General features: G+C 45.0%; 1 pseudogene; it reads right to left on the reverse strand.

Annotated features, from left to right (window-relative positions):
• The window catches only part of LOC131820036 (uncharacterized), a 1,501,545-nt pseudogene that overhangs the window by 1,351,041 nt on the left and 128,485 nt on the right, over positions 1-22,019 (reverse strand).

Here is a 22,019-nt window from a genome sequence, read left to right on the forward strand (position 1 = left end):
AAGGTAACCAACAGAATAGCTAATATTATAGTAAAACTAACAAACACCGTGATAAGGGGGAAGGGGAAGATTTAAGTTATTGCAAATGGGCTAAATTCTTTACCTTCCAATAGATATCTATAGAGTCAGTATTGATAGAGTCAATAGAAACAGCACTTAAAATTGGTGACCAATAAATAAGGTTATTGGCACATGATATAGACCTAAGGGGATGGTCATCAGAAGAACTGAACACCAAAATGGGTCCAAGTAGTTACTGTTGGTGTGGGGATTGGAGGATGGGGGTGTGCAGAAAGTTTTGTTGTTGTTGTTGTTGTTTTTAAGATTTGATTTATTTATTTAACAGAGAGAAAGATCACAAGTAGGCAGAGAGGCAGGCAAAGAGAGAGGGGGAAGCAGGTTTCCCGCTGAGCAGAGAGTCCAATGTGGGGCTTGATCCCAGGACCCCGAGATCATGACCTGAGCTGAAGGCAGAGCCCTAACCCAATGAGCCACCCAGGCGCCCCAGAAGTTTTGTTTCTAAGGCAACACTCCCCACACTCAGTTTGCATAGCATGTACATGTTCTTTGTTTACAAAAAAAATTTTTTAACAAAATATCTATGACAGGCAGGACATACCTCAGAGGGTCTCAGGCGGTCTGCGAACTGGAGTCAGCTGGGAGTTTTGCAAAGCTCTGGTGCCTGAGGACCCCCACCGTCTCAGCTCAGATTTCAGATTGAACTGGGCTGGATGGACCTAGGGTGGGTAAATATCGTGCTCCCCCACGTGACTCCAATATGCTGCCAGGGCTGAGAATCACCATCTCGCTCTAGATGGTGGGAAGAACAGTAGTATCTTCTTTCTAATGTCCTCTGCATTTCCCATCCATCCATGCAACAGCTATTTATGAAGTCCCTACTGGGCCAGATGTGCAGGATCGAGTGGATAATAAGGTCGTCCGATACCTTCCACTAGGAAACTTACTATGGAGCAGGGAGAGAGAGGAAAAGCAGCTATTCAGCAAATGACTCAATATTTATCATTGCCATAATTGCCACACAAAAAAGAAAGGATGCAGTAAGACTGTGTGTTATTTTTGTAACAGGGAAAAAATACATAGATTTTTTTTTTTAATTTGCCCTTTTAAAAAGAAAAAATCCCTGAATTACTTTAAACTCCCCTTTTTCCCAGAGGCTAGAGGTCACTGACTCTGTCCTTCCCAAAGACACCATCAGAAGCTATAGTTCCATCTCTGAGAAAGTGCTGGAATCCTGCCCCTCAAGTCATCGTGAGCTACTACCATAAAATCTGTGTCCTGAGACCCTGGCAACTAGCCAGAGTGACTGCAGGCAGCCCATGCAGGTGGCTTAAAATTCTTACCCCCACGAAGAAGTGGAAAGAGTGGGTAGGGAGCACAAATGATGAGCCCCCAACCTCCAAAAAACATCCTGTCCCAGGATTCTGATAGGACAAAGGCCTGTAGTCAGGGTTTCTTTTCAAGATTCCCAGAGATTCCTCCACAACCAGACCAACAATCCAAAATAACCAAGAAGGCAATGAAAACTGTCAATTTCGTTCGTGTGAGGATAGAAGGGGGCATTAACTGAGAGCTGAGGGCACCAGGCATAAACCTGAGGCTCTGGGCATTCCCAGGTATCCCCATTTGACCTGACATGTCCCTTCTGAGAACAGGGAAAAAAAAAAAATTAAAAATCAAAAAAATTCTTTGTCAGTGTATTTTTGCTAGAAGGGAAATAAGAATGAAAACAAAACAAAATAAAAATCTCCCCAGTTGTAAACTAAGACTGTAAATTGGGAAATTATAGAAAATCAGAGCCCTTAAGTTAATCCAACACCAATAAAGAGCAAGAGACGAGGACTAAACACACACAGTAAACACGGGTACCTCCTCTAGTTAAATTACAGGGGCCGGACAGAGGCCTGATGAGGCCGTGAGCTTCACGCCAAGGCTATTACCGGGACTGATTTGGTTAGCGGCAACGACAGGCTCCTTGTAGCGAGCGCCTGCCTTTTCCCATTTCATCTCATTTTTACTGTAACCATGTTTTTATTTTTATAGGCCAATTTGATTCTGTCCCACGCTTTCAGAATTGAGTTTTTCAAATTTATGGCACAAAAGCTTTCAAGTGGCTGTGACATCCAGGCCTCCCCATGCAGATCCCCACTTCTCTTCTCTATACCTGAGACCCCACCGTCCTCTAAAGGGCTCCGTTGGTCTGGACCCCAGAGTCTCAGGGCCACCCAGTCTCCCAAAGAAACATCTTCACTACCTCCAAGAGAGCCCCAGCTATGGCTACAACTTACCTCTTTCTCGCTCCACTAGACCAACCAACCGTATCTGTAGACACTCCCCCCAGAGTCCATTTATTAACCCATCCAGGGCTTCAGTCCTATTAGAACAGTGATCCTCAGTGGAGAAAGTGCTGCCCCCTAGAGGGAGCTCTGGGAATTTATGGGGACTATTTCGGTTGTCACAGTGATTCTGGGGGCACAGAGCGTTTAGTGAACGGAGAGGCGACATACCTTGCAGTGTAAGGGACAGACCCACGCCCTTTACCACGTCCCACACAACTCTGACTCGGGCCACCAGACATTCTATGGCAATTAATAATCCCGTTCGGAATGATCTTAACCTAGAACCTAACTCTACTCCAAATGTAAATACCAAAGTGTGCCTGCATGGTTGAATTCAACCCTGAATTCTTGACGCATAAATGTACTTTGTGCCACTCAAAACTGACTAAGGTCTGTTGAGCATTTTGGAAAATCAAGTCACCAAGAACAACATACCCTATGGTATGCAAGTCACCAGGACAGGACTGAGTTGTCCTCACACTCAGAGTAACCCTGCGTACCTACTCATTCTTAGTGCTCATAGCATTTTTCTGAAGCTCCTATCTCAAAAAGTCACTATATTAAAAAAAAAAAAAAAGTATTGCTAGTCCTCACTTGGATATTGTCATCCTTCTCTTAAGTCCCCATATCCATTAGAAGTAGATTGGAGAGCAGTTACTTGATTATGTACTCCAGTGTAATTGAGCATTTACATATTGAAGTGCCTATTATTATAAATTACCTTCTTTTATTTCTCCTTAAAACTAGAGCAGGATACCAATTTCTCCTGATGCTATGTGTAAAGGTGGGTTATGTTACGTATATTCATCAGGGTAGTAAAGGGGTTGTGGTGGCAAAGTGTTATAAAACAGGGGCACTCGGAGGTGGGGGTGGCACAGGTGGCTCAGTTGGTTGAGTGTCTTAGTCTTGGTTTCGGCTCAGGTCATCATCACCCCATCCTGAAATCAAGCCCCACGTCAGGCTTGGCAAGGAGCATGGGGTCAGCTTCAGATTCTTTCTCCCTCGGCTCCTTCTCCACCCCCCATCACTTGGGCATACTCTTTTCCTCTCTAAAATAAAAAAAATCTTTTTTTTTTAAAAGGGGGGGCGCTGGGAGGAGGCATTTGGTCTGATCATTTGTGTCTCACAAACAGCTTGTATGGTATTGCTTATATGTAAAAACTTTGGCCAGGCAAGACTGGCTCTGAGCTCTGACCATTGGGTACCTGTAGTCCCCCCACCTCAAAGTCCAGATTTCACCCCCTCAGATTCCACCCACTATACTGGTTTATCCTTTAAGCCCTGGCCAGGATCTTAAAATTCATTCCCCCTCCTGAATGCTCTGTCCCCTCCAGCCCCTGCCCACCTAGCCCAGCCCTCCAACTTCACTTAGCCCTCCTGCCTCACCACACTTCAATCACCTCTCCTTCTCACTATTTCTCACACACCATGCCCCCATCACCACCACCACAGGACCTTTGCACATGCAATTCCCTCCCTCTGGACTGTTCCTGACTAAGTCCCATTCATCCTTACAGTATCACTTTCTCTAGGAGGTTTCCCCTAACTCTCAAGCTGAAGTCAGGCCCTTCCACCTGTTCCTGTGTCCTGCACAACAGTGACTACAACTATGTGATCATCTTCTCAACATCCATCTTCCTCCCTCACTCAGTGTTCTATAAAGAAAGGGACTCCCTCCTATTCCTTCCTCAATATATTCCTCCAACCAGATGTGATGAATCTATAGTTGATGCTCAATAAACATTGATTAGTGAATGTGTAAATGGAACCTCCAAACATAGACCCCAAACTAATTATCCAAAGTTCCTGAGATAATAACAGCCTTCTCTCTGCCTCCCTGTATGACTCACACAATGAGAAGCTGCACAGTTTACCTCAGAATAAAGAAATTCTAAGAAAATCTTCATAGGAATGTCAGCTTCCTGGGGCCGGGATTTGGGTCTGTTTCCTTCACTGACATAGTCCCAGCACTTGGCACAGGGCATGGCCCATAGAAGGGGCCTGACAGGTACTTACCGAACCTATCCATCCATCAACCACAGCAGGCCAGACACTGACAGTGGTTTCTTTTTGGTAACACCAGAATTATGGTGCAAGGGTGCATTGGGGACAGTTTTGAAGGAGAGATAACAGCCCATCCAAGGGAGGGTTGAAATTATTTTTTTTAAGATTTTATTTAGTTATTTGACAGAGAGAGATCACAAGTAGACAGAGAGGCAGGCAGAGAGAGGGAAGCAGGCTCCCTGCTGAGCAGAGAGCCCGATGCGGGGATTTGATCCCAAGACCCTGAGATCATGACCTGAGCCAAAGGCAGCAGCTTAACCCACTGAGCCACCCAGGCGCCCAGGGCTGAAATTTCTAAGACTCGGTTGCTACCCACACCTTATTCTGGTGGGCTCAGTGCAAAACCACGTACTGCAAACACGATTACCCCACCAGACATCCCATTGGTTCTGTTTCTCTGGAGATCCCTAGTACACCACTCAAGTGTCCTAAGGTGCCAGCTGACAGCCAGCCCTAAGCACCTTAGGAAGACCAGGAAGAGGGGAGAGATGGCTGGGCTCTAGGCCTGCTGTAGGAGACACTCCACAGGGATAGCAGGAACACGTAGGTACCCACGAAGAGAGCTGAGACACTGACAAGGCCGGGGACTGGACTGAGCCAAATGCCAACATGGATTTGAATGCAGGCTTTCCCACTTACTCAGATATCATCTTGCAAGTAGCCATTCTGCTCTGAGCATGGGCTTCCTCATCTGTAAAACAGGGATGGTTGCAGCTCCTGGGTCCCTGACCCATTAACCACCTGGCCCAGTCCATTCTAAGCCCACTGACTGGTCATGAGCCAGACTGGGCACCAACTTGCAAAGGAGGAACACCTGACCAGTGAGTGGCCACCCCCTGGGGTTAATCAGGAAAGCTTTCTCTGCCCTCCTCCCTGGAGTGAAAACAAAACCTCCAGGTATAGCTCTTTGCTCTCCAGAGAGTCCATTTTAGTAGCAAACAGGCCTGGTGAAAAGCCATCTCAGGACTCAGTGCTGAGAAGGTAACAGCCACTCCCTCCAGCAAAGAATTCAATCACAAAAAGAGGAAAATGTGTTTTTGCATCAACGGTAGCATCCCTGGAGAGAAGCCAGCTGAGAAGCTCTGTGTGGACCGGAAGGGTTTGTAACACAGACCTTCCGTTATTGACAGCTACCCTGGCAGCAGATGCAAACACTGGGTACAATTTGGGTCTTTTAGGTTCAACAGAATTGATACTTTTATCCAATGGTCTTAAATTATTTATTCCCTTCCAAGACAGAAAAAAATATTCAGCAATACTCCTGCTTACACTGGTCCTAACTCAGATCAGGAATTTGGGGATGCTTCATGCATCCCACGAAGGTATAGTTCTCTGCAAGGTCCCTCAGACACACGGCCACCTAATTCACATGCCACCAAGTCCAAATATCCCCTGACACTGAACTGGGGTGGGGGTTGGAGTCATTATTTCTTCATCATTAAGAACGGTCTCCCCTTAGGGAAAACAAAATCTTTGAGTTTCTCTTTAATGTTGAGTCGATTTTAAAGAAGCAAGGAGACTCAAAGAGCTCCTTCTTTTTTTCTTTTTCTTTTCTTTTTCTTTTTTGTCTTCAGTTTCACTACTTTCCAGCTGTACCACTTCTGCTCTAGACCTCATGTCCCCACTTGCTCTCTTCTTCCACTGGTGAAATGAAGCCCAGGAAGCTGTTGTATTAGGACCCATGAAGCCTTTCACAGCTATGCCAAGGGAGAGGCTGTAGTCAGAAGATTCAGGCTTTGGGATCCTGTTGGCACCAAAAACCTATCTCTAGGAGAGGAACTGAGGGGACCAGACTCCTGCCAGGCTCCTCTTTTGGGGACACAGAGTGCTCCCAGATGAGCAGGGAGGTGGAAACAGCCCCGTTAGTTGAGGAGCCTATATGATCATACGCCATATAGGTACACAGGCTCCTAGAAGCCATTCTTGGCACTCTCCCTTAGGCCTGCACAGTCCCCAGATCTCCACAAACCTTGCTGTGCTTAGCCATAACCATTTCCCATATTCAAAGGGCAAGTGGTCTTGCTTTCTGAGATGTGAAGACCACAAGGAGGGAGGTCCTATGGTTGACTTCACACTGTGGCCCACTTTGACAAGCAGCAGCACTGCATCCTCTTCCTGGGAGATCATCAACGCAACAAGAGATGTGAGGGGTTGTCGTGGCAAAGGGACTCCCATCACTCAGGAGGTTTGGGAACCCAGGGTAAAAAACATAGGGACTGCGGACCGTGGATTCCCTTTCCTCCCCAAACCCAGCTCAAGATTCTGACATGGGATGTGTTGCTCAGTTGGGGCAATGAGATAGAACAATGGTGGTCTTTCAGAATATCAGTTCAACCCCCAGGAAAGCTTATAACTACAAGTGCTTCATATTATGAGCAAATGAAGAAAACATTTGACTCAAAGTTCCAAACGGCAGTTCTACAAGGAAATGTGAACTCCAACCAGAACATCTTTTCAAAGACTGTCAACTCTACTCATAAACAAGGTTTCATTCACACACAAAAATCTAATGGCCTGGAAGAAAGCATTCAAAACAGAAAACTCAGTTCACCAGACAAGGAAATGTTTGATTTCTTCAGCCATTTTATCAAAATTTACAGAATGGCCACACTGGGCAAAACAATTGTGAGAAATAAGAATGGATCAGATCTTGACCCTAGTGGAAATGATGTTCCATCAGAAGGACGAAGACATGGACAAATAATTTCAAAACATCATTTAGTAGGAAGTGAAGTTGCCACGATGAAATGAAGATGTTTCATGCCATCATCTCATTGAGGAAAGGGTGAGACCAGACGTCGGGAAAGTCTGTCAGCGTCCCAACCTGCCTGACGCATAGCAGACTCAAAGATACCCTGAGCCTCCATGAAATGGGATTCTGCACAGTCTGTATTTTTAGAAATTTCTCATTCCTTTTTGCAGTGCTGATTTGGCACAGAGAGATGTACACCTCTTCCTCTCCAGATTAAAGACACACAATCAGAACTTCAAATACATGATCGAAACCCTAGCTGGGAGTCGGGGCTACAGTGCCTTCGCGTGACCCTGCACCTTAAATCCAGAGCGGACACACCAGGTAAAGAAGGCAACCCAGGGCACCGCCATTCCCAACACTCCCAGAAGACCAGGACAGTGGTCCTCACTATTCACCCAGGGATGTGGTTGGTCCATGCGGAGTCAAGGCTGCCTTTGGACAAAGACACATTATCAGTGCAGATCACTTTGAGGCCTTTCTCCAGGATTTTTTCAGCTCTCTTCCAGGGGAGTTGGTATGATTTATTAACCTCACTTTCTATCCTCATTTCCTACACTGCAGGGAGTATGGCACATTGATAGGGAGAATGGACTCTGGCTAAGATGGCCTGGGTTTAATTCCCAGTTCCACTGCTTACTAGCTGTGGGATCTTAGGCAACTTGCTTAATCGCTCTGTGCAGTGCCTTGGTCTCCCCACCCTGGCAGACAGAATTGCCACCAAAAAACGAAAGCAGAAACACACAACCCCACAGCCCACAACCCACCACATTCTAATTAGCATCTGGCAATGGTAAAAGTTCTCCATAAATGTTCTATATATTACCTACCAGATAGGAGGCTTTCCAAACCCATGAAACAAATCAGTGCCAAGCTTAGAAAACAAACCAAGTTTCTTATCAACCAGCTCAGTGGACTTTTGACAGGTTGTGCAGCTTCCTCTCTATCCTCTTTTAAAGGAACCTGGTAAACTCCCACTGCCGTTCACAGGATCGGCCATACTTGTGCAACATAAAGCCACTTTCCTGGTCGTAATTGTTTGGTTCCCTGACCCAAACAGGACCATTCAATTTCCTTCCCTAAGACTTTGGAGTTGAAAGGAGAGCCAGTTTTTCTGACTGTTCTTGATACAGAGGCCATGGAAACTCAAGAGTTGTTAGTGGCAGCCATCTTCTGCCTTGACAACAGGGAAACAAAGCAAGCCATCCTTCAGTGGGAGAGGAAGAGGAGCTTGGTGTGCAGAGAGGGGCAGAAATGCAAAGCAGATGGAGAGAGGAGCTCCTGAGACCCCAGGAGCTCTAGTCCTGGCTCCTCAAGGCCCCCTGACCTCAGAGTTCCTGAGATGCTCCTTGCAGTCACAATAAATCCTGCTCTTTCTTGAGGCTACCACAGTCTGATTTTTCTAACTGCAACTGTCCAGTCCTAAGAAATATAAGGAGATGCTGAATTAACTACTATATCTGCACAGTTCAAGAGTCACAAGCATCAGGAAATGAAGAGTTTGTGCACCTAACAGTAGCAATGCCTGGGCACTTCTCTGGACATCAGTCTGTTTCCCTTTCTGTGTGGTGCCATTAGAAACACCCTAAGAACCTGGATGGAATATTTGTGTGATAAATTAAAGTTGAAGAGGCTCTGAGGAGGCAACAGGACCCAGAGGAAAAAGCAAGAGCATTAGAATAAAAAATATCTGCTGGGACACCTGGGGAAGTTATTTAACCTCTCTGGGGTTCCATCTCCCTTTCTGGTAAATGAGAATAAGGTGTTTACGCAGTTGAAGGAGGTAAGGGACATAAACTGCCTGCATATATTAGGCATGCATTAAATCATAACTATTATTATCACATAACTATTAACTATCTTACAAATAAAATTAACATCTCCAAGTGTTACTACATTACACATGTCAATAAAGAATAAATCATTGTTCTTAATATGGCATAAAACACCCAAATAACATTTAGGGAAAGCAAAAAGCATTACTCAGGGTATATTTTAATCAATCTATTTAAAAAAAAAAAAAAAGAAGAAGAAGAAGAAGAAGGAAGGAAGAAAAAAAAGCAGGAGCAGGACATGAACAGCCTCAGCAGAAGCCACGTGTTGCTAGGTCTCCTTGTATGATACTCAAAGGTGCTTGGGTTCTTGGACAGAAAGCAGGGAAAGGAATTAGACTGGGAAGCAAATGATGCTGTCTGTGAGTTTTCACCGGTGCTGGTTTGGGGTTCCTAGAACTGATGCCTAAAAAGTAGCATATACCCAGAATAGCATGCTCACCAGCCCTGTACCTTGGCAGACAGGACTACTCAATCATGAGGGTTTTTGTTTTTTTTTTCCCCTGCTAAACCTTAAAGCACCCATTTATGTCACAGAATCCTGCAGGCAGTGATTCAGGCAACCATGAGCAATTAGCCAGAGTTGGCCTACTCTGTTAAACTGATTAGCCCGCTACCCCTGTTTCATGGAGTAAAGAATCATCCCGAAGCCAACTGCCCTCAGATGCCAGGAAATCAAAGCAGAGCACTAGAAAGGTTTTTTTCCTGTGTCCCTGAATGGCAGCTGACCCTTGAACACTGCAAGGGTTAGGGGGCGCCAACCACCCATACAGTCAGAAATCCACCTATAAATTTTGACGCCCCAAAAACTTAACTAGGAGCTTACTGTTGACGGGGGGCCTCGTCACTAACAATCAATCAACACATTTCTCATATGTATTATATACTGTATTCTTATAATACAGCAAGCTAGAGGGAAAAAAATATTAAGAAACGCGTAAGAGGGACACCTAACCAGCCCTTAGTAGAACATGTGACCCTTGATTTTGGGATTTTGAGCTTACTAGGAGCTTACTGTTGACCGGGGGCCTCGTCACTAACAATCAACACATTTCTCATATGTATTATATACTGTATTCTTATAATACAGCAAGCTAGAGGGAAAAAAATATTAAGAAAAGCGTAAGAGGGACACCTAACCAGCCCTTAGTAGAACATGTGACCCTTGATTTCGGGATTTTGAGTTTGAGCCCCACATTGGGTACAGAAATTACTTAAAAATGAAATCTTTAGGGGCACGTGGGTGTCTCCATGGTTTAAGCATCGAACTCTTCATTTTGGCTCAGGCTATCATCTCAGCGTGGTGGCACTGAGACCAGCGTCAGGCTCCGCCCCCACCCCCACCTTGTGCTCACTCACACTCTCAAATCTTAAAATACAGTCTTCAAAACAAAACAAAAAAAAAGTAAGAAAAAAATTTCTGTATTCATTTTTTAAAAATCCACATAGAAGTGAACCCACAGTTGAAATTCAGGTTTTTCGTTTTTTGTTTTTTGTTAAAGGCTTTATTTATTTGACAGAGAAAGAGAGAGATAGAGAAGGAACACAAGCAGGGGGAGTGGGAGAAGGAGAAGCCGGCCTCCCACTGAGCAGGTAGCCCCAAGTGGGGCTCCATCCCAGGACTCTGGGATCATGACCTGAGCCGAAGGCAGACGCTTAACAGCTGAGCCACCCAGGAGCCCCTAAGTCCATGTTTTTTAAGGGTCAACTATATTTCCTAATATATTTTCTAACTGACCTGTTAGACACAAGAGTATGAACTCTTGGTTCTGTAAGCAATTCTAAGACTTATTAGCATCCTGTTTTCTAGGTCTCTGGAAGGTCACTCTGCAAACTGATAAAACATTAGTTCTACCTAAACTCAAGGGAAATGTATAGGAGGAGTCTCCAGAAGCCCTTGGCAAGCTGAACTGAGTAGGCTCCAATTATCTAGAAATGTGCTCCACTAGGATCCCAGGAACAGATGGAATGCCCCATAATCAAAACCCAGATATAGTCATGCTTAAGCACCCATTTATGTCAACAGTTTTGCTTTCACCCAAAGAAGCTTAAGAAGCACCTTACAAATTTCCTTTTAAAAGCTCAAGTACACAACTTCTCCCCCTCTCCCGTCAAAAGCTTACCCTCAGAGATGGTGTGGGGCAGTCACTCGCCAGTAAGGGTCTGGTGAACGTTGCAATACACGGTCTCTGTCCCGATCCTCCTTCAGTAATGAGCATCCTATTCCCGGCACCACCAGGGCAGCTCTGGGCAGAAAGCCCCAAGCCATGAGCCTCACGCAGGGTCTGCCTCCACTGAGGAGCCCTGACTTGCCAAAGGTTGAGCAGCCTGCATCCAGTCATGGATTTTACAATCACAAGAGCCGAGTTCCTGCTACCAGCTGGGGAACACACACACCCCCAATTCTAAACCAGCTTCAGAGTACCCCCACACAAGGCCCGACTGAAACTGCTCTGCCATACACTTTATCCCTGTGTCTATATCTGCTTCTGGCTCCTCCCCTCCACAGGTGTTGATCCTAATAAATGCTAATCTCTGGGCCTTGTTAGCTCCCACGCAACCCCACCTGCAAGAGCTCGCGTGGCAGAAGGGAGAAGCCAACCAATTATCAAAATCCTACTCAGGTGCTGGGCACTGGGCTTATCCCTTTACTTCTCACAACACGATCAGCCCCATTTGTAAAATGGGGCTGAGAAGGATTAAGTAAATAGCCCGAGATTATCCAGCTGGACCAATCTTGTTCCAACACACCACACTAATAAAGTACACAGCCCTTCATCAAAGTCCGGATAACTGGGACTCGCAGAGACAAGTGACAATAAATAAAATTTGGCCAAAATTAGGTTGTGCTGTCTTTCAGTGCAATTCAGCAGATATGCACTGAACTCTTACCAATGTGCTAAGAAACATAACAAATCAGAGAGAGCGAGAGACAGACAGAGAGAGAGAGACTCTCCAGTTCTTTAGTTTCTCAGCAGTTTGTGAGTATCTGTTGAATACCTACTAAGTGAGAGGCACACCAGGAGGAAAACAAGACTATATGCCAAGCAAATGTTCAAAGTTGAAGGTGGCCAGTGGGCCAGTGCCAGACGAGGACAGAGAGTCACAGGAGCCCTCAGGACAGTGAGAGTTGGTTGATTTCTCCTTCTTTTTCTTTCAATTGTATGAGAAATGGGAATTGTAAAGCCCTGAGCCTTGAGTAATAACACCCAAGAAATTTCTCAGGGTTCTCAGAGAAATGCATTTTATTTTCTAAATGATGCTTGCACAAAAGATGATGCCCATTCTGAGCGAGCCGGGCCATTGTAGCTCTAGAAGATAACAAGAGCCCTTCCTGCCCAAATCAGGCTGGATATAACCTGAAATAGAGTGTGAATGGTTTATGAAAAGAGGCAATCTTACAAGATAAGTCTATGAGCTACTCAAAGCCATAATCGTCAAGGGAAGGAGAACAGAGCAAACAGCAGGATAGATTTGTAAAGAAGGGCATTCTATCAATAAGGCGGTGGCACAGCGCAGGACAAGCCACCCCTGGACACAAAGAGGAAGCAAAGGACAGAGGCAGGAGAGACACAGAGCAAGAGCCCATGGTGCACCTGGAGTCTGTGGAAACTTCACGGGAAACTGGAAAAAAGTTTATGTCTCTGCTCCCGTGGTGCCCACTATGGGATGGGGTGGAGGCCGTGAAAAAGGGGCGCTCCTTTGTAGTGATGGAGTTCTGTATCTTGATCATGGTGGTGGTTACACACAGATCTATACTTGGGAGAAAACTGCACAGAATGACACATACACACAGACGCACACGTGAGTGTGTGTAAAAACCAGAGAAAACGAATGGGGTTTGGAATTTGGTCCACGGGTTGTAGCAATGTCAGTTTCCTGGTTGTGCCTCTGTACGACAGTTACACAAGATGTCACCACTGGGAAAAGCTGGCAAAATAGCCCAAACTGGATTAGAATAATTGTCGTCTTCACAGCTTAGCTGCTGCCACTACCTCATGTAACAGGGATGAGTGAGTATTAAACTGAGCTGTATCTTATAAGATTTTAATATATACTCTTTAACACCTTGATTTCCCTCAAATTACATGCAGAACTGGTCAAAGTTGGAAAATGGATTTCCCCTTTAAATGTAAGATTTTACATTTCTTTACACAAACATCTATACATTTATCGAAATGGTCCCAGGCAATCATATCCCACATATTAAGTTTATTTTGTTCATGTGGTCTTTTCTTTTTCCTTTGTATGCATCATTTCCCCTCTCCAGTTCCCCTCCCGCTACCCAGTGGTTTGCTTTACAACCTGGACTGCACTGTTCCATAGCTTTTTCTATTCTTAAGTAACCATATATCAGTAGTACCTATATGTTGCATACATGTATGTACACGATTGCTTTTATCTCCATTAAAATGGGGTCATATATACACTTTCAGCAATTTCTTTACTCACTCCATCCTAATTCATGGATATACCTTTAACACAATTGGCTTTGCTCTGACTCATTCTTTTTGGTGGCAGAAAATCATCCCTAATTCATTCATTCAGTCAACCATTCCTCTGCAGAGGATCTTTACCTTGTTTCTTCCTCCCTCCCTCTGCAAACAAAGCCCCGTTAAACATCCTCGAACATCTGTTCTTGCTTACTTACACTTTCAGTTCCATGGGCTAGATTTGCAAAGGAGGATAGTTCAGTCAAGAGGCTCGTGTATCTTAATTTTAATTAAGAGCTACTCTCAGCTTGCTTTCCAAGAAAACCCTTCACTTTCTAACAGCAGTGTATGGACAGCCTATCTCCCATATCCCCACCAGAGCAGACATTATGACTCTTATTATATTCTGGACATTCAGGAAGATATAAACTAATAAGGGTTTTGGTTTTCACTAACTGCAAACACACTGTCATGTTTTTTTCTGGCCATTTGAGTTTGCTCATCTGTCAACTGCCCATTTTTTAATTTGGTTTCTTAAGCTCATCTAGATGACTTGTAAGATCTCTTTGCATATTTTTTGCATAATGTGTTCCAAGTCTATTATTCATCTACTGACTTTACTTATGATATGTTTTGCCATTTAAATGTCCTTTTTTAATAATTAAAGAATCAAATCTGCCAGATTCTTCTTTTATACATTCTATGTTCCCAGGCCCTATTAGATGGGTGGTTATTTTTCTTCACAGGCTCCCGGACTAGGACAAGGAACCTCACTCAACTCTCCCTGCAGGGCTTCACTTGTCTCCTCAGGACCAAGTTCTTCCCAGTGCCCACTACATTCAGAACTTACCCAGTTCTCTCTGCTGGGACTGACAAAGCCCAGCAACACATTTGTGTCTGGCCACTTGCATAGCCCAGCAGCCATTGGATTACATGTGATCAGGCAGGACGAAGAAGCCAAATTCAGAGTGCCATCTTTGCAAAATTCCATTTTTTAAAAAATTTAAGTACAAAATCTGTATGAGGTGTGTATGTATAGTGATTACATGCTCATTAAAAAATCTACTTTTTAACGTCTTCCAACAGAATGGAAATGTGCCTGTGGAAAGTTTTCTGTTTTTCTACTATTCCCTATTACCTAAGGCCACCAGGCCACATTAACCCACCACATTTGTTTAAATCTACCTCACTAACCCCAACCCAGCTTTGCATTATGCAGCTTTGGGTATGACTCTGCTCAAGGGAGGTCAGGTGTGTTCATGTGCTATTGCTACATAACAAATTGCCAAAGCCTGCATAGCTTACACACTGCTCCTTGATCACCTCACAGGCTGAAAGTCCAGAGGACTCTGCCGGACTCTCTGCTCAGGGCCTAACAAGGCAAAGTCACAATACTGTCTGTGCTTGGCTCACATCTGCAGAAACCGGAGAAGATTCTGCCACCTTGCTTATGCAGGCTATTGCTCCTTGAGGCTGTAAGAGGAGGTTTCTGTTTCCTTGGTGGCTGTCAGTCAGGGGTCCCTGTCAGCCCCTAGAGGTCCTGTGACCTCTGCTTCTTCAAACCAGCAACAGCACTTTGAGGCCTTCTTTTTTTTTTTTTTTTAAGATTTTATTTATTTATTTGACAGAGATTACAAGTAGGCAGAGAGGCATTCAGAAAGAGGAGGAAGCAGGCTCCCTGCTGAGCAGAGAGCCTGATGCGGGGCTTCATCCCAGGACCCTGGGATCATGACCTGAGCCGAAAGCAGAGGCTTTAACCCACTGAGCCACCCAGGTGCCCCAAGGCCTTCTTACACCTCAAGTTTCCCTCACTTCCCTTCTGCCACCAGTTAGAGAAAGTTCTCTCCTGTTAGGGGCTCATGGGATTAGAGCCGGGCACAGGGAACTCTGCCATACAGTAGAACACAGCCACAGGAGTGATGAATTGTCACATTCACAAGGTTCTGGGGATCAGGGGTGTGGACTCTTGGTACGATTCCCAGAAATTCTGCCTATCACACCAAGACTCCATGACACACCCTGGGAAACTGGCCAGCCTCTGGCAAGCTGGTCCTTCACCGTCCCAGGCCAGTCTCTTTTTGAGGTGTCTCCACCAGCTTGCTCTCTCTACTCTGGGCTGGCCCTGCAGTGCTCCCAACCTGACTCAGACCCCAGCAAGATGCTCTCCTGCCTGCCTGCATCCCCAAGTCTGGGTACTAATTCCCCCCATATTGTTTGTTTGTGAGGCTGTAGAATTGTGAGTTATGTGTCTCTGCCATAGACAGGGCTCTTCCCTCTGCTCTAAAAGACTTTAAGTTCTCTATCAATAGTGCAGGAGGAAGTAAGAAGAGAGGAAGGGGGTAAAGGAAGAAGGAATGGTGAGAGAAAGGGTGGAAGGAAGAGCAGAGAGTAGGAGGTATGGGGGTTGGGTAGGAACTTATCCTTACCCCATAAAATTTATAACTGGTTTAGCTTTCTGCTCACAGGCAAGGCCCAAGCACCCTCTGACAGCCACTCTCTCTCTCTCTCTTTATGTTTTAACACCAGCGGAAACCTCTCCTGAAGAGAAAGGACTGGCTTCTAACCTGTCCCCAGTGTTTCCTGGTGTTTCCTGCCCTAACTTAGGCATTTTCTTTGGGCTTGATCATGTCAGCATTGATGCCTCCCAATATGCCCCTGGTCTCCCAGCTTCTTCTGCGTTGATGTTTCCGTCTCCCCTTCACACCACACTGTAACGTGTGAGGCCACCCTGGCTCCACTCCTACACACCACCTAGGGCCGGAGCCTAGCCCACCAACCCCACCCCCTCTGTCTTGCCATAGTCCCCCAATATCAGTTTTAAAAACGGAGAACATCTACTATGTTTGCCAATAAATAAACTACTGACCTCTCACTATTCCTGCATTTTTCAGTGGGCCTTGTTTCAATGCAAACCATGTGGCACATTCAAGGACACTGCTGCAAATTTTACTACTCGTAGTGTGAGGCATCTGATAGCCTCTGAAAACACATTCACCTCCCTGGACATATCCATTCAACATATATGTATTAAGTGCCTGCTACATTCCTACGCAAGCAGACCTCCTGCAAACAGCAGTCCTCACAAGATCCAACCTGGAAATACCTTGCAAATAAGCATCCCACCCACTGTCTTAACCCATCTGACCTCCCTTCGCTCTGTGGAGGCTGTTCTCCTCATCTCAAGCCAGGAATGCAAATTCCATGACTGACAAACCTTGCCCAGAAGCTATATACAAGGGGGTGAGTAAGCAGTTCATCAGCCCTATTCTCAATTTTCATTGTGTTCTTCCGCCACCAAAATCTTAATTCATTGTCAGAAATGTGCTTTCTACCCCTTGGTGAAAGAAATAATGACTTTGTCAATCACTCCTCTTTTGCCAGTCTTACTGAATTACCTAAAATGTCAAGATAATGTCTCTCCAGCCTGTTTTCACTATGGTACCAGCTTCTTCTCATTAAATTATGTTCAGATACATTGATTTCCTTCAACAGGGAGTAATGGAACCCTGCCAGAAATTAACACTAATCTTCTAATTCAGTAAGAATAAAATATGTGACTGATTAAATCTTAATTAACAGTTCACAAAAGGCTGCTTAATGTCAGGTGGCATATGCATCTTAATTATCCAACAGGGCTGTTGCTGTTTGCAAGAGGAGGCAGGGGTCTAAGAAAATTCGGTAGGATTGGTTGTGTGTGTTTTTTCTTTTGTTCTACAGTATCTTCCTCCTTGCTATCCCTTCATCTTTGTGGTTGTCAGTGGGTTCGGTTTATAAGTAAGGAGTTTTTAATACTGAGCTCTCTCCCACAAACCATCCCACTGAGTCCATCTGGAGGAAAGTGATACAGTCTATCAGTCATGGTAGGCTGGATAAATGAAATACTGACAAACGCTCCTCAAATCTGAATAACCATAAAAAAGTATCTACTGTGTGGTACATGTTAGTGATGGGTCAGCTGAAGCCACTGGTCCACTCTACCTTCACAGCAGAACTTGGATCTACAAAGCAACCACCATCTTCAACATTGTCACCACTTGCCATGGCAATGGAAACAAAAGATGGCAAACCGTACAAGGTCTCTTGAGTCTTCTGCTTATATTCCACTGGCCAAAGAAAGTCTCTTGGTCTTACCTAAATTCAACAGGGACAAGAAAATTTCAAGCCAACCACAGCCCAAAAAAAGGAGATAAAGAGAAATCTTGAAGACAAACAGAGAAAAAGGACACATTACACACAGGGGAACAATGATAAGCATTACAGGAAACTTAAAATTAGAAGCCACACAATCTAGAAGACAATGGAGTGACCTCTTTAAAATGCTAAAAGAAACTGTCAACTCTGAATTCCATACCTCCATGAAAATATCTTCCAAAAATGAAGGTCTCCAGTCTAGCAAAGAGGAGCTTCTAAGTCATCACTTCTGTTCAGACAACATGGGAGGGAAAAAGAACTGAAAATCATCAACTCATCTCAGATCCATCAAAGAACTGAGGTCAAAAGCAGAGAAAATGAGTATGTACAAGCATGTGTAATGATTGACTATAAGATAAAGGGTAAGTGCAGGGTCTATAAATTCAGGCTCCCTGCGAACATGCGTGATGTCAAATGACATCCTTCCAGCATCTCAGTGTCCTCAACTCTAAATTGGGAACCCTAAGTGTCCGGAGATTGTTGTGAAGATTCAGTGAGATGATGAAAAAAAGCAGCTGGCACAACGAAGGCCCCACGTCAGCACTCACTGAAGTAGATCTACAGGTGTTTCCCAGTAAGAATCAAACTTCAGCACTGCCCTCCTTAACCACAGTCAAGCCTCCCTTGTCCAAGATACTCCAGAGAAATCCCCTTATTTGCCACAGTTAGTGCATTCCAGCTCTCAACTCTGCCAGGGTGGTCCCTAAGTGCCCCCACTGAACACACACACAGGAGCACTTGGCATTTAACTTCCTGAATGCCCAGATGATCCATCTATGACATCCTTTGCCGTCATAACCAACAAATGGCCATGTTTCAGCCTTAATGGAAGTTCTGGGGTATGCCCTTGTCACTATTTTTGCCACATCCACATCACCTTCACAATTACTTACTTCAATTTTTATTTAAATAGAATCACTTTTTTTACATAAAGTACGTTTACTTTTAGAGGAAACTTTCATGGCTACTGTAAGTAGAAAACCAATATCATTCCAATTAAAAATAAAAGCAATGAAAGCAGTGATACTGAATGCTGGCTAAGTGCTATTGCCTGGCAAGACTGAGCAAAGGCCTCATCTCTTGGGTCTCTTCTGTTAAAGATATACCACCCTAATTAAGAGAGCCAGTTCTAGAGTTGGAGTCCAAGACTGGAATCTCAGCTCTGTGGCTCAGTCACTTTATGACTGCACATTATCTCAAACGTCTGACCTTCCACTTGCTCGTTTGTAAAATGGGCATGATAAATGCGGCCAACCCTACAGGGTTGTTTTAAGGATTGAGATATACACCAGGGCATATGATAAACACACACAAATAAAAGTTATGAGACAGAGGGAATAAAAGTCTCCACCAAGGGTAAAGAACAGGCATGAATTATTGCTGCAGATCCCATAGTCCTGGTGTTCCTGGGTGGCTTGTCGGTTAAACAGTTAAGCATCTGCCTTCAGCTCAGGTCATGATCTCAAGGTCCTGGGATCAAGCCCTGCATCTGAATTTGAATTTAGATCCCTGCTCAGTGGAGAGTCTGACTATCCCATCCTCCCACATTAACACCCCAACTTGTGCAAGTGTGTGTGTGTGCGCACACCTCTCTCTTTCTCAAATAAATTAATAAAAGTTTTTAAAAATCTAATTTAAAAAAAGAAGAAGAAGAAGAGGGGCACCTGGGTGGCTTAGAGGTTTAAGCCTCTGCCATCACCTTGGATCACGGTCTCAGGGTCCTGGGATGGAGTGCTGCATTGAGATCTCTACTCAGCGGGGAGCCTGCTTCCCCACCCCCGCCTGCCTCTCTGCTTACTTGTGATCTCTCTATCTCTGTGTCAAATAAATAAATAAAATATTTTTAAAAAAAAAGAAGAAGAAGAATCCATGTTCTTTGGCTGAAACCATCTCCCGGCGTTCTGGCTCCATAATCCCCTCCAGCATAATGTCATCCAGGATTTTGATTGTGATGGGCCACCCTGAGCTCCTTCTGCCATGGTGTGTCCAGCCAGTTACCAACTTCATCCTCAAGATCTAAACAGTAATTCCCTACTTGGACTGATGGTGGATAAGTGGCCAGAAGTCATTTCAAATATCAGTGTCTGGAGATAAGAAAAAATCGACTCAAATGGTAATATTGGGAGAAGACATCGGAATCCATCTGTCCCCTTCATCTAAGTTCTCTGGAAGTTAAACACCAAAACCCATGCAGGAATGATGGGAGACACCATGCCTGGAGCAGCCCCAACAACTGACCAACTCACTTTTGGAGCCCTACCTGAAGGCAGACAGCATTTCCACTATAACCCATCATTCTGTTGGTTAGAGATAAACCTCCTCTCATCAAGGACAAGTCACTGGCATTGCCACTTGTGCTTTAGGCAAGCCCATGAAAAGGGAAGTATCAACCCACAATATTAGAGGATAGGAGTAGGTCAAATATAAAATCACTAATTCCTCAGTCACTGAGTTGTTACTAGGAGAAAAGCCTGTGGTTTGGAATAGAAACCCCTTCATGGCAATGCTCTCTCTTCCCCCACAGAGAAGTACCACCCTATGTTCACCAGCCTGTGGCCAACCAAGGGATCACCCTAGCTTTTTTGTTCTCTGAAGTTCTCTCCGTTTTGTCACCAGGCGTTGTACATCCCCAAACACAGAAGGGTCTGCCATGCTGGGGATGGCCTCCTCATTGCCCTGCATTCAAAGCAGACACAGCCCGAGCCAAGGATTCAGTGAATGGGCTGAAAGCATGAGCTCTTCAGGTCACGGGGCAGGAGGGGGAGTTTGAGGGCACCTCATGTGTGCCTTCCCCACAACTGTCTGCCTATGCCCCCCAGTCATTATTGCTCTCCTTTCTTTGACCCGCCCTAGTCTCCTCTGGGACTCTTCACGTTCTACAACTACTATCTCCATGACTGTCTTACCCGTCGCGGAGGTTACTTTATGAGGGAAAAGATTCACTTTTCCCTCTGGCACACAGCAGGTGCTCGGTTAATAAGAGCCGAATGAGTACATGAATGAAAGCTCTAGACCAGGACCATCCAGGAAAACTTTTTGCAATGATGGAAATGTTATATATCTGTGTGGTCCAACATACTGGTCACAAGCTCTTTGTCATATTTTAAGTATGGTGGCAAATGAGCATTTGAGATGTGCTACTTCAACTGAAAAGCTGCGTTTTAATTTTATTTTAATTAATTTAAATTTAAAGAGCCACCAGGACCCATATTGGCTGTCACAGGCCCAGACCAAAGCAAAGAAGATGGAGTCCCTTCAATAATCAGGAAAAAGAAGGGAAACAACAAAGCCCTTTCTGGGAGAGAAAAGACAAGAATAAGAAGCATGGCGCTCTCTGGGGAATGCTGTGGATGCCTTGTTAATATTATAAGAAGCTCTAACAGGGCGCCTGGGTGGCTCAGTGGGTTAAGCCGCTGCCTTCAGCTCAGGTCACGATCTCAGGGTCCTGGGATCGAGTCCCGCATCGGGCTCTCTGCTCAGCAGGGAGCCTGCTTCCCTTCCTCTCTCTCTGCCTGCCTCTCTGCCTACTTGTGATCTTGCTCTGTCAAATAAATAAATCAAATCTTTAAAAAAAAAAAAAAAAAAAAAAAAAAAGCAGCTCTAACAGTTGGGGCTGTTGGTAGAAAATGCCAGGTTTTTTTCTTAGTTAAGAGGCACCCCACTTTCTGGAGCATGAAGCAATTTGGCAGCTGCACTGAGGACTCCTGAGGCTCAGAGACCAGAAATGAAGAAACTGTAAGCGTCGTGATGGGAAACATCAATAACACTGCCTTTCTTCTACACACCCCCTAGGGCAGCCTCACTTCAAAACACCCCTGAGTGGCTTTGTCCAGAGCTGTCTCCAGGAAGGGGCTGCCAGCTCCATTCCACCTTCCTCCCGCAGCAAGTGAGTAAGCTGTGTTGTTTCAACCAGAAAGCCTTGTCCTGGGAAGGTAACACCTCTCCCTGCGGTAGGACAGCATTTGCTCCCAGCAGGGCTAGTTAGGAGCCAGAATCTTGAATATGAAGAATGTGAAACACTAGAGGCAAAAAGGCTGGGTCGGTACAGCCTCCTTGGCCTTTGATCTCCCCTTTGTCAAATGCGGAATGTTAACTCCCACCCTACAGAGAGCCATTAGGCATAAGGAGCCAGAAAATCCATACAAAGCCCTTAGCAAAGGCAGGCACAGAGTAAGGACTCCATGTTAGTTATTAAATGTTAGTTATTAAATAGAGCACTTCACTGCCCTACTCAGAATCTTCCCAGGGCATCATCCTGCCCGTCCCACTATAATCTTCTCCTCCATAATGAATCCATCATGTGTGTGCTCTGTGGAACAGTAATCCCTGAGCAATGATGTTCCAGGTTCTTAGAACACAGCAGCCACAGTACCTGAAAACCCAGGAATCA

This window comes from Mustela lutreola, chromosome 17 (assembly GCF_030435805.1).
Source record: "Mustela lutreola isolate mMusLut2 chromosome 17, mMusLut2.pri, whole genome shotgun sequence".
Lineage (NCBI taxonomy): Eukaryota > Metazoa > Chordata > Mammalia > Carnivora > Mustelidae > Mustela > Mustela lutreola.